Source organism: Leptodactylus fuscus, unplaced genomic scaffold (assembly GCF_031893055.1).
Source record: "Leptodactylus fuscus isolate aLepFus1 unplaced genomic scaffold, aLepFus1.hap2 HAP2_SCAFFOLD_321, whole genome shotgun sequence".
Lineage (NCBI taxonomy): Eukaryota > Metazoa > Chordata > Amphibia > Anura > Leptodactylidae > Leptodactylus > Leptodactylus fuscus.
This window is the reverse complement of record NW_027440344.1, coordinates 1-10,571: the sequence shown is the minus strand read 5'-3', so window position 1 is coordinate 10,571 and position 10,571 is coordinate 1.

Sequence of the window (10,571 nt, the reverse complement as noted above, 5' to 3'; positions counted from 1 at the left end):
TACAGTCACCACTAGGAGGAGCTCACTACATACAGATTATACTGTCACCACTAGAGGGAGCTCACTACATACAGATTATACAGTCACCACTAGGAGGAGCTCACTACATACAGATTATACAGTCACCACTAGGAGGAGCTCACTACATACAGATTATACAGTCACCACTAGGGGGTGCTCACTACATACAGATTATACAGCCACCACTAGGAGGAGCTCACTACATACAGATTATACAGTCACCACTAGGAGGAGCTCACTTCATACAGATTATACAGTCACCACTAGGAGGAGCTCACTACATACAGATTATACAGTCACCACTAGAGGGAGCTCACTACATACAGATTATACAGTCACCACTAGGAGGAGCTCACTACATACAGATTATACAGTCACCACTAGGAGGAGCTCACTACATACAGATTATACAGTCACCACTAGAGGGAGCTCACTACATACAGATTATACAGCCACCACTAGGAGGAGCTCACTACATACAGATTATACAGTCACCACTAGAGGGAGCTCACTACATACAGATTATACAGTCACCACTAGGGGGAGCTCACTACATACAGATTATACAGTCACCACTAGGGGGAGCTCACTACATACAGATTATACAGTCACCACTAGGGGGAGCTCACTACATACAGATTATACAGTCACCACTAGGGGGAGCTCACTACATACAGATTATACAGTCACCACTAGGGGGAGCTCACTACATACAGATTATACAGTCACCACTAGGGGGAGCTCACTACATACAGATTATACAGTCACCACTAGGGGGAGCTCACTACATACAGATTATACAGTCACCACTAGGGGGAGCTCACTACATACAGATTATACAGCCACCACTAGGAGGAGCTCACTACATACAGATTATACAGTCACCACTAGAGGGAGCTCACTACATACAGATTATACAGTCACCACTAGGGGGAGCTCACTACATACAGATTATACAGTCACCACTAGGGGGAGCTCACTACATACAGATTATACAGTCACCACTAGGGGGAGCTCACTACATACAGATTATACAGTCACCACTAGGGGGAGCTCACTACATACAGATTATACAGTCACCACTAGGAGGAGCTCACTACATACAGATTATACAGTCACCACTAGGAGGAGCTCACTACATACAGATTATACAGCCACCACTAGGGGGAGCTCACTACATACAGATTATACAGCCACCACTAGGGGGAGCTCACTACATACAGATTATACAGTTACCTTTGAATCATTTATTGCATTGGCAGAAATACCTTTTATTTTGGATCCTTGCTCCTGGTTCTGGATTATCTTCCCCGCTACATTACTGAGGGTCTGGATGTTTGGCATCAGCGTTACCAATTCTCTTATCTCTCTGCCTTTGTAGCTGTCACATTTTACTGTTCTGGTCACCATGAATCAGGAGGCTCAGGATGATCAGAGCTTTAAGTCCCAGCCTGGTAATTAAAACAGAATGAACCTTTTATGGAACAATGTATTTTTTTCCTTGCAGAAACCTAGCGCACGTCTTGTATCGGCAGAGCGGGTCTTGGCGTCCTGCGCGGCCTTTGTTTAGAAGGATAAGGGGTTAAGAAGTTATCTTGCACCTGATATCAAGGGTAACCTCCATAGCTGCTGGGAACAGAAAACCAGCGAGGCGTAATACAGATTCCTGGCACAGGTCACATTTAATTGAGTTTGTATCCCGGGGCCGCAGGGTTCTCAGGTGACGTCCGGGCCCTGGCACTTCTCCTGCCGCAATTACAATAGTTGTTTTGTAGTTCCAGGTATATTTGTCGCCATAGATCCCGCGACAACACAAACCCCTGAATGGTTATCGAGAAAACCTCAAACGCGGCCGCACGTTATCTACTGGAAGTGACTGCTAAGTCGTCCGCTTGTTACAGTCACGCTTGAGCCTTTGCCGCCGGCGCCCACAATTCCTTTTGTTATCACATATTCCTCTGCGCTGCGCCAAGTCGCTTATAATCAAACATTGGAAATCCTGCCGGATCTGGATTTATTACAACCCTCAGTCAACACCGCGCTCTCGTTCCCATGGTCAGCGAGGAGAGGGCATCGCCCGAAACACAAGACACATTGTTACAAGGCAGGAGACGGGTCAGATATATCTCTGGTGAGGATTGTCAGAAATCCAGTGACGTATACGGTATACATGTTACAGGGCCAATCCTGCCATATGGGGAAAGGACAGATCTACGAAATGTCCCTCCCCCGAGGCCTCCGAATATGTCCTGCCATTGTTACCCCCTCTGAATACACAGATGTCTGAACAGAGGCAAAAAGCTGACCCCACCACCAATGGCTGTAATACTACCCCGAGCCGTACAAGTGGAAGAAATACTAAGTGAACCCCTGGGAATCCTCTGGATTTCTGCATTGTCACCGCTAATTATAGATGAATACAAAGTAACAAAACTAATAACAAGCGATGGCACGGATTGTGACCAGGTATAAACATTCACCATGCAGGGAGAAAAAGTCAGTGAACCCTTGTGATAATGACTTCTCCATGAGCGGGAAGTCTAAGGGTGTATCCATTAAATAGAGGCACACAAAGCCTGGTTACTGACAAATCTGTTCTCTGTAAAGTCTGCTTAGTGTGAACTATTCAAGACAGAGAACCTTGAAGAGGTTTCCAGGATAAATAGTTTTTGCAAGGAGGCCGGGGAAGGTGAAAAGAAACTCCAAAACACCCCATAGTCACCTGCCCCGGGGGTCCGGTGTCTGCCGCCATGGTTCTGCTGCTCTGGGGTCTTGTTAAGTGGAAGTCTCTGCCACAGATGACCCACATACGAGGCCAATCAGTGGCTAAAGTAAAGGACCCCGGACGTCTTGTGTCCTTCCCTGGACGGAGTGGTCGTGTGCGGTGGGGACTTCTGCCAAAATAAGACCCCAGAGCAGCAGGAATGGACCGCAATGGGAGACCCCAGAGCAGCAGGAATGGACCGCAATGGGAGACCCCAGAGCAGCAGGAACGGACCGCGATCGGAGACCCTAGAGCAGCAGGAATGGACCGCGATCAGAGACCCCAGAGCAGCAGGAATGGACCGCGATCAGAGACCCCAGAGCAGCAGGAATGGACCGCGATCAGAGACCCCAGAGCAGCAGGAATGGACCGCGATCGGAGACCCCAGAGCAGCAGGAACGGACCGCGATCGGAGACCCCAGAGCAGCAGGAACGGACCGCGATCGGAGACCCCAGAGCAGCAGGAATGGACCGCGATCGGAGACCCCAGAGCAGCAGGAATGGACCGCGATCAGAGACCCCAGAGCAGCAGGAATGGACCGCGATCAGAGACCCCAGAGCAGCAGGAATGGACCGCGATCGGAGACCCCAGAGCAGCAGGAACGGACCGCGATCGGAGACCCCAGAGCAGCAGGAACGGACCGCGATCGGAGACCCCAGAGCAGCAGGAATGGACCGCGATCAGAGACCTCAGAGCAACAGGAACGGACCACGATCGGAGACCACAGAGCAGCAGGAACGGACCGCGATCGGAGACCCTAGAGCAGCAGGAATGGACCGCGATCGGAGACCCCAGAGCAGCAGGAACGGACCACGATCAGAGACCCCAGAGCAGCAGGAATGGACCGCGATCGGAGACCCCAGAGCAGCAGGAATGGACCGCGATCAGAGACCCCAGAGCAGCAGGAATGGACCGCGATCGGAGACCCCAGAGCAGCAGGAACGGACCGCGATCGGAGACCCCAGAGCAGCAGGAACGGACCGCGATCGGAGACCCCAGAGCAGCAGGAATGGACCGCGATCAGAGACCTCAGAGCAACAGGAACGGACCACGATCGGAGACCACAGAGCAGCAGGAACGGACCGCGATCGGAGACCCCAGAGCAGCAGGAACAGTTCAGTATGGGTGGACTTTTTTCTACCTTCCATGGCCTCCTAGCAAAAAATGGTTTTCATGCCCATCCCCTTTAAGAAGACCTCAGAAGCCTCTAAAGATGTCGCGGTACAGCACTCCCTGCAGATAAGTCGGCATCCTGATAAGGTAAGTCTAAGAGCACAACAAACAATCCTAAAAGTGAAAGAACCCAAAGGGAACGGCCAAAGACTCTGCGACTTGCAAACCCCATGTGCCAGTGTCCACTGTATGATGGTAGGAGCCGCTGCGGCCACCACGGCCGGTCTCAAGTCTGCTCCGGACAAGACCACCACCCACCAAACCCATTCCCACCTGTGAGATTTGGTGGAATAGGGTCATGTTCTTATCCATCTCAGGCCTAGATCCCTTGTGATAATTATGGGTACAGTGAATGCAGGGTGCACACTGTATGTGTTCCAGGACGGTGTAAGGGCAGCTTCCGTCACCCCAAACTGAAGACGTGTTCAGCAAAGACCCAAAGCACTCAAGAAAAAAAGCTGTGTTTTTGGAATGGCCAAGAATCCGAAGCTTTACTTTATGTTTTGGCCTGACCATAGAGGGCGCCGCAGGTAAGGCAGCCTATAAATCAGGGGTAGGGTAACTCCAGCTATTGTAAAACTACATCTCCCAGCATGCATACTTGCTCTGCTGTTCTTGGAAGTGAATGGAGCATGCTGGGAGTTGTAGTTTCACATCAGCTGGAGAGCCAAAGGTTCCCTCCCCCCGCCCTATGTAATTAGTATTAGTGCTCAGTGCAGAAATCCAGGCAATTCCAAAGGGTTCACTTACTTTTTCTTTCCCCTTTGTGGTATACTATTTTTTGATTTGGTTTACTGCGCTGACCGTCCCTGCTGGAGACCGAGGCCTCGCTCTTCTGACCTCCGTCACTCTCATGGAATCCTGTGGACTCAGCTTTTCCTGGTGCAGCCGCTCAGCCGAGGTCACGCCGCCGAGGCCCGCCGTGGGGAGATGACACAAATCCTTGGCATTCGGTAGCCTTACGTCTGGTTCCATCTTATTGATCTGTTTGAGGTCACGGCGTTGATTCCTGGGATGCTTGGTGTGTTTGTCAGATACATTTGTGTCAATCACTTTGTGGAGCTGGTTCCGAGGTTTCGTCCTGCGCAGGGTTGTCACCTCTAAGTGTTGGGCGTGTGATGACTCAGATGTCATTTCTGCCGGCTGTTTAGATAATATATTGCAGAGATGTTTCTGATCACTGATATGTCAGATCTTCTAAGCTTCCCTCTTGGGAATCCCGTCATCTGATATCTTAGTATCGTCAATCATGGTCTTGTCTTCTGACTTGGGTTTCTGTAGACATTTTGTCTTCTGACTTGGTGTCTCGCTCCTCCATGTTACTCTCCTTCCTCAGTCATGGTTGTCGTGTTCTCTGATAAGTTGGGTCTCCAGGGAAGAGATGAAATTCTGTTCTGGTCACTCGAGGTCCTTGTAGGTTTCCTTGGTAGGGTCCATGTTCTCAGGAGTCTTCACGACTCTGGTGTTGTTCTTGTCCGGTCTCATGACTGTGACCTGTATCGATGGGTTGTATCATGGACACTTTGTGATCTTGGCCTCTGGGTCCGTTGTTATTGATCCAGCCAATCTCTATCACAATGTGACACAATCCGCACTAGCCAGAATTTGGGATCATTGTTTTCCAGGTTTTTACGTTGGATTTTTGTTTTGTTCATCAATCGCTCCATCTCGACGTCCTGTAAATTGACAGAAGTCTATTTTTTTTATATACGTTTGGTGGCCAAAGTCAGGAGATCAGCAGGTTACTGCCAAGATGGCGTCTCCAGCCATATCCCCGGATCTCACCAAGTGACCTTGTGACAAGATGTTTACTGGTTATTTATAGATCTTGTCACTCGCTCACCGTTGTTCTTTGGGCAGGACACTCCTAGTACAATATGTACTGCCTATGAATACTGATATGAGGAAAATACGGGCATTTTGGCCGTACACATGTCATATGGGTGACGTGACAGGAGAAACCGGTTCCAACTGACATGTTGACGAACAAGACCTGGTAGTAAAAGTTTAAAGGAAGATGGATAGTGGCATCGTGTACCAGAGCGGACCCACCAACACCATGGACGTGTCCAGAGCAGCCACGCAAGGAGAAGATACAAAACTGCAACATTGTAGAGTATTTGCTCGTTGGGGCATTAATAAATATGTCTGGTTTTGCTGTTATACGCGGGCACCTCTATGCAATGTTGGGTTGGGGTCCTCTATGCAATGTTGGGTTGGGGTCCTCTATGCAATGTTGGGTTGGGGTCCTCTACGCAATGTTGGGTTGGGGTCCTCTATGCAATGTTGGGTTGGGGTCCTCTACGCAATGTTGGGTTGGGGTCCTCTACGCAATGTTGGGTTGGGGTCCTCTATGCAATGTTGGGTTGGGGTCCTCTATGCAATGTTGGGTTGGGGTCCTCTATGCAATGTTGGGTTGGGGTCCTCTACGCAATGTTGGGTTGGGGTCCTCTACGTAATGTTGGGTTGGGGTCCTCTATGCAATGTTGGGTTGGGGTCCTCTATGCAATGTTGGGTTGGGGTCCTCTACGCAATGTTGGGTTGGGGTCCTCTATGCAATGTTGGGTTGGGGTCCTCTACGCAATGTTGGGTTGGGGTCCTCTACGCAATGTTGGGTTGGGGTCCTCTACGCAATGTTGGGTTGGGGTCCTCTATGCAATGTTGGGTTGGGGTCCTCTATGCAATGTTGGGTTGGGGTCCTCTACGCAATGTTGGGTTGGGGTCCTCTACGCAATGTTGGGTTGGGGTCCTCTACGCAATGTTGGGTTGGGGTCCTCTACGCAATGTTGGGTTGGGGTCCTCTACGCAATGTTGGGTTGGGGTCCTCTACGCAATGTTGGGTTGGGGTCCTCTATGCAATGTTGGGTTGGGGTCCTCTACGCAATGTTGGGTTGGGGTCCTCTACGCAATGTTGGGTTGGGGTCCTCTACGCAATGTTGGGTTGGGGTCCTCTATGCAATGTTGGGTTGGGGTCCTCTATGCAATGTTGGGTTGGGGTCCTCTACGCAATGTTGGGTTGGGGTCCTCTACGCAATGTTGGGTTGGGGTCCTCTATGCAATGTTGGGTTGGGGTCCTTTGAGCCTACCAGAAGAAATCAGTATGAAGGTCCTCCTTGTATCCAATACAAGACGTGTCTGCTGCTGGACCTCGTGAGCCCTGTTGGGGTTGGCCCCATTATCGAGGGTTCCTACTTTGCTCTTCCAGGCACCTATTGCACCAGGCCGGTATAGATGTGTACATTGCAGAATAGTAAGAGCTTCCAGTCATGCTGACAGTTTCCTTCCGAGAAGATTTCTCCTACAGAACATTTCCCCGAGAATCATCAGAAGATGTCTCAGATCATGGACGCTGAGCCGGCGCTTGTGCAAGATGGAGATTCTTCCTCTTACAACATGTTGCCAAATTGACCTCGAGCACTTTTTGTATCTAAGATGGGGGGGGGGGGGGGTAATGTTGAATGAGCGTATCTCATCATGTGAAATATTATCCTCTGTTATGTCAACATTACTAAGTAAATGGAACGTGGATATTGTGGGCAGGAATTTATTCTTTCCAGACTGTTGACTTAACGCTCTCCAATGTGTTCTGTAAAAAAAATGGCCGAAGAGAAGGAACGGTCAGGAAGCCTGGATGACGTAAAGTGGTGGGAATCCTGCTGTCTGTCACCATGGTGCCCATGTTGTGGGGTGCAGATGGTTCACACGACTCCTGACCACCCAGTCCCATAACCAGCCATTGTCCCATCCGTGACCTCCATTGTAGCGCTCAGTCCAGGCAGTGATGGACACCGTGTAGTGGCTGCCGCTTGGCTGATACCTTGTAACTACCTATTCGAGTACAAGGACCATGCAGGAGATGTGCGGTGTATTACTGGTGTACTACTGGTGTATTACTGGTGTACTACTGGTGTATTACTGGTGTACTACTGGTGTATTACTGGTGTACTACTGGTGTATTACTGGTGTATTACTGGTGTACTACTGGTGTACTACTGGTGTATTACTGGTGTATACTGGCATATTACTGGTGTATTACTGGTGTATTACTGGTGTACTACTGGTGTATTACTGGTGTACTACTGGTGTTCTACTGGTGTATTACTGGTGTACTACTGGTGTATTACTGGTGTATTACTGGTGTACTACTGGCATATTACTGGTGTATTACTGGTGTATTACTGGTGTATTACTGGTGTACTACTGGTGTATTACTGGTGTATACTGGCATATTACTGGTGTATTACTGGTGTATTACTGGTGTACTACTGGTGTATTACTGGTGTACTACTGGTGTATTACTGGTGTATACTGGCATATTACTGGTGTATTACTGGTGTACTACTGGTGTATTACTGGTGTATTACTGGTGTATTACTGGTGTATACTGGCATATTACTGGTGTATTACTGGTGTATTACTGGTGTATTACTGGTGTACTACTGGTGTATTACTGGTGTATACTGGCATATTACTGGTGTACTACTGGTGTATTACTGGTGTACTACTGGTGTATTACTGGTGTATACTGGCATATTACTGGTGTATTACTGGTGTATTACTGGTGTACTACTGGTGTACTACTGGTGTATTACTGGTGTATACTGGCATATTACTGGTGTATTACTGGTGTATTACTGGTGTACTACTGGTGTATTACTGGTGTATTACTGGTGTATTACTGGTGTACTACTGGTGTACTACTGGTGTACTACTGGTGTACTACTGGTGTATTACTGGTGTATTACTGGTGTACTACTGGTGTATTACTGGTGTATACTGGCATATTACTGGTGTATTACTGGTGTATTACTGGTGTATTACTGGTGTATTACTGGTGTACTACTGGTGTACTACTGGTGTACTACTGGTGTATTACTGGTGTATTACTGGTGTACTACTGGTGTATTACTGGTGTATACTGGCATATTACTGGTGTATTACTGGTGTATTACTGGTGTATTACTGGTGTACTACTGGTGTATTACTGGTGTATACTGGCATATTACTGGTGTACTACTGGTGTATTACTGGTGTACTACTGGTGTATTACTGGTGTACTACTGGTGTACTACTGGTGTATTACTGGTGTATACTGGCATATTACTGGTGTATTACTGGTGTATTACTGGTGTACTACTGGTGTATTACTGGTGTATTACTGGTGTATTACTGGTGTACTACTGGTGTACTACTGGTGTATTACTGGTGTACTACTGGTGTATTACTGGTGTATTACTGGTGTACTACTGGTGTATTACTGGTGTATACTGGCATATTACTGGTGTACTACTGGTGTATTACTGGTGTATTACTGGTGTATTACTGGTGTACTACTGGTGTACTACTGGTGTATTACTGGTGTACTACTGGCATATTACTGGCATATTACTGGTGTATTACTGGTGTATTACTGGTGTACTACTGGTGTATTACTGGTGTACTACTGGTGTATTACTGGTGTACTACTGGCATATTACTGGTGTATTACTGGTGTACTACTGGTGTATTACTGGTGTATTACTGGTGTACTACTGGTGTATTACTGGTGTATTACTGGTGTACTACTGGTGTATTACTGGTGTACTACTGGTGTATTACTGGTGTACTACTGGTGTATTACTGGTGTATTACTGGTGTACTACTGGCGTATTACTGGTGTACTACTGGTGTATTACTGGTGTATTACTGGTGTACTACTGGCATATTACTGGTGTATTACTGGTGTATTACTGGTGTACTACTGGTGTATTACTGGTGTACTACTGGTGTATTACTGGTGTACTACTGGTGTATTACTGGTGTACTACTGGCATATTACTGGTGTATTACTGGTGTACTACTGGTGTATTACTGGTGTATTACTGGTGTACTACTGGCATATTACTGGTGTATTACTGGTGTACTACTGGTGTATTACTGGTGTATTACTGGTGTACTACTGGTGTATTACTGGTGTATTACTGGTGTACTACTGGCGTATTACTGGTGTACTACTGGTGTATTACTGGTGTATTACTGGTGTACTACTGGCATATTACTGGTGTATTACTGGTGTACTACTGGTGTATTACTGGTGTACTACTGGTGTATTACTGGTGTACTACTGGTGTATTACTGGTGTATTACTGGTGTACTACTGGCGTATTACTGGTGTACTACTGGTGTATTACTGGTGTATTACTGGTGTACTACTGGCATATTACTGGTGTATTACTGGTGTACTACTGGTGTATTACTGGTGTATTACTGGTGTACTACTGGCATATTACTGGTGTATTACTGGTGTACTACTGGTGTATTACTGGTGTACTACTGGTGTATTACTGGTGTACTACTGGTGTATTACTGGTGTATTACTGGTGTACTACTGGCGTATTACTGGTGTACTACTGGTGTATTACTGGTGTATTACTGGTGTACTACTGGCATATTACTGGTGTATTACTGGTGTACTACTGGTGTATTACTGGTGTATTACTGGTGTACTACTGGCATATTACTGGTGTATTACTGGTGTACTACTGGTGTATTACTGGTGTACTACTGGTGTATTACTGGTGTACTACTGGTGTATTACTGGTGTATTACTGGTGTACTACTGGCGTATTACTG